Below are 243 nucleotides of genomic sequence, written 5' to 3'. Positions count from 1 at the left end.
AGTTTCCTCATAAGTGTATGGATAACATAGGCTAGCTAACTCAAAAAAACCCTCCTTCCCCCCTCTTGCCAGGGATGATCCCCTTAACCCATTGGATTCAGGGGCCTCACAGCCTGCAGATGGACCAAATCCAGGTCTTAAACCTGATTACCATTCTCCTGGTTTTTTGCCTTTTAGGCCTGGCCCCACAAACCCATATCAGTTTTTAAAATTCCTTTCCCGCTTTCTTCTTCTTGTGCCTAA

General features: G+C 45.7%; 1 pseudogene; it reads left to right on the top strand.

The window, feature by feature from the left end:
* Positions 1–209, top strand: part of LOC119591789 — a 6,528-nt pseudogene extending 6,319 nt beyond the window's left edge.
* The last annotated feature ends 34 nt before the right edge of the window (positions 210–243 follow it).

The sequence above is a fragment of the Penaeus monodon genome, chromosome 29, assembly GCF_015228065.2.
Source record: "Penaeus monodon isolate SGIC_2016 chromosome 29, NSTDA_Pmon_1, whole genome shotgun sequence".
NCBI classification, from domain to species: domain Eukaryota; kingdom Metazoa; phylum Arthropoda; class Malacostraca; order Decapoda; family Penaeidae; genus Penaeus; species Penaeus monodon.
This window is presented reverse-complemented; position numbering and strand designations above follow the sequence as displayed.